Genomic DNA, 3,224 nt, shown 5'->3' on the forward strand with positions numbered 1-3,224 from the left:
GAAAGTTGTAATTTTAACATAAAATAATTAAAGTTCTACCAAAAGGGTTACATTTTTAACCAAAAAAGAATTTTTCGGTCAAGAAAGAAACAAAATATAAACTAAATGATTGAACTTTATACAAAGTACTTGATTTTTTAAACAAAAAAGTCAACTAATTATTTGTAAGTATTGGATCCAATACTTTTAGCGAATAAGTATTGAAAATCTTACTCTTCTTTGAGAGAAAGTACTGGATCCAATGCTTAATAATACTTTCTTTTTCATAAGGGTTTTGGTTGAATACTTATTCTTTCAGCTTAAATTCGTTTCTAAAGTTTAAAATTTAACAATTTGGTGGAATAAAAATTTTCCCTTAAAAAATCGCGTCTCAGTAAATGTAAAAATGTCACAGTAAATAATATTATTTTCTTCGCAATAAGTATAATCATGATGAGGGTAATTCGGGATTTTAAAACTGAAATAAATTTGCGTAGCAGCCAGCTCATCAATCGTCAAGTCGGGAGAGCTCGGGTTCGTGCTCGTGCATTTTCGGTTTTACACGAGGCTGGTCTTTTCAGCATGTAACGGAGCTGAATTTGTGTGCAATCCTTTAAATAGTTTGAAATCTCTATGAATTTCTTGCAATCTTTTAGAGTATGTAAAATCTATTTTAGATCTTTAAATGTGTGTGAGACCTTTTGAAATCTTTAATCAAATTTCCAAATGATTGAAAGTTTTGTGAAATTTTTAAAATATCATAAGAACCTCATGAATTCTTTTAAATGTTCGTACTATCGTTTCGAAATGTTTGCAATTTGCTTAGAATGAGTGGGATATTTGAAATCTGTTGAAATCTTTGTAAACAATTTTGCTATAGTTTGAAATATTTAAAAGATTTATAGAATCCTTTAAATGTTTCATAATCCTGATAAATATTTTTTAAATATTTCAAAGTATGTAACTTATAAAGAGTTCATAAATTTCTTCTAAATTTTCGCGATGAAAAATTCAAGTCAAAAACAATTATAAGGAAAAATAAATCGGTCTTCTCTAAAAATGTAGTTTTTAAGCTTTAATTTTGTAAGTAATTATACAATACACTGTCTTCCCATAAATGTCTTCAGTTTAAAAAATGAAAAGAAGGATTGAAAACATTGGCCACAAAGAAACTTAAAAGAAAATTAAATATTATGAGAAACATGTTAAGGTCTAAAATGTTTCAAATTTGAAAGTAAACACCGATTACATAATGAACCCACTCTTCCAATATATTGCACTTTTTAACCTTATAGATTAATTTTTTGTTTAAATAGTTCAATTTTCAACTAAAAAGATTTATTTGAAACTGCAATGAGGAATCAACAAACATGTTGCAATAAATCAGTTGCATTTTTAACCAAAAAGAGAAAAGTTCTAGGCAAAAAGGCACAGTTTGAAACCAAAAAAAAATCAGTTTCCAATAAAAGAGTTTAATTTTCAACAAAGAATTCGTTTTAAATCAAAAACTTGAATTTTTAAAGAAAGAGGCGATTGTTCAACCAAAAAGTTGCGTTTTTAAATAAAAAAGATTAATTTTTTACAAAAGTGGAATAAGTTTCAAACCGAAAAAGACAATTACCAACAAAAGAATTAAAATTTTAATCAAGAAAGATTTTTCGGGGAATAAAGAAATAGAAGTCAACTAAATTATTGAATTTTTTAAAACAAAAAGACGCATTTCTTACAAAGCAGTTGAATTTTTAAATTTAAGATATGAATTTTGATCAAAAAAATTAATTGTTAATCACACATTAAGTCTCCTATAAAAATAATTTTGTTTAGTTTTTTCTAGAAAAGTACGAATTTCCAAAGCAACACTTGAATTTTGTCTGGCATTTCTTTTTATCAACGAAAGTAATTAGGAAAAGTTGTTCGCCTTTTTGAGTACTAATATTAACCTTACATAGAATTGTTATCCAATATGACTGGTTAAAAAACTTGACCTTTAATTTAAGGCACTAAAATTGTATACCAAAGGACAATCCAATCTGTCAAATCTTTTGAAAATTATCATTCCAACAAAAAAATCTACAAACGCAAGAACAGACAGACACACGTACAGACCGATACATTCGTGAAAACCTACTTTTTAGATTCAGGGTTTTTAAAAATATTTTTTTTTAAATTAGTTTTTGAAGAAAAAAAATAAAATTTTTCCCAGGAATGTTAAAAAAAAAATTTCACTATTTTGAACCCTTCAAAATCCTTAACAATCTTTCAAATTCTATTAGGTATTTTCACTTCAATCAACAGCTAACTTCACGTCGTAGGTTGTTGAGGGGAAAACAAGGGACCAAATGCATGGGATTCAGTTCATTTTTGCCCTATTTTGCTAATATCTTCGTAAAAGCTATTTTTTCTGTATAAGTGTTTTGGAAAAATAGTTTTTATATGTTAATTAATATTAAATAAAATAATAAAATGGTAATAATGATTATTAATTACAAAGATCACCTTTTAACAAAGTAAAGTTAGCTGATGGTTAAAGTGGAAATACCTTATTTTAAAATATTCAAATATTTTCATTTTGTTTTAAATTTGCCGGTACCGATAAATATTTCGTAACCGAGACCGACAATTTTTTTACCGTTACCTCCATTTTATACAATTCCGCAACTAATATATTTTAAGTTTTTTTCCATAATTCTTCTCACTTGTTAAATGGGTGAAAAAGTTTAAAAATGGTAGCAAAATGTTGGCACCATCATTATTTTCCCATATTAGAAAAGAATTCCAGTTAGAATTTTCTCTTTTATCAATGATCTATAAATAATCCAAAAAATTCTTTAAAATGTCTGGTGGGGAGAACTTTGTTGAGAACTAAAGAAGAGGAAAGTAGGGGATTCGAGAGATGGATAAGGAATGGGAGGGTAGTAGAAAAGCAAGGATGAGTAATGGAGGGGAAGTAATTGGGTGTGGGTAAGGAATAGGAAAGTAGTGAAGGTAGGAGAAGGGAAAATATTGAACTGATTGGAGGTTAGTAGGCATTGCAAGGAAAAGTGATGAGAAGAGAAGTAGAGAAAGAAGAAGCAGGTAAAGAGGGTGGAAGTGTGAGGCAGAGAAGTAGAAGGAGGAGAAGTAGGAGGATATGAAGTAGAATAAGGTGAAATAGAAGGAGAAGTAGGAGAGGAAGAAGTAGGGGGCGAAATACGAGAAGGCGAAGTAGGAGAAAAAAGGCGGAGGAGTAGTAGGAGGAGGAGTGG

This window comes from Belonocnema kinseyi, chromosome 9, assembly GCF_010883055.1.
Source record: "Belonocnema kinseyi isolate 2016_QV_RU_SX_M_011 chromosome 9, B_treatae_v1, whole genome shotgun sequence".
Lineage (NCBI taxonomy): Eukaryota > Metazoa > Arthropoda > Insecta > Hymenoptera > Cynipidae > Belonocnema > Belonocnema kinseyi.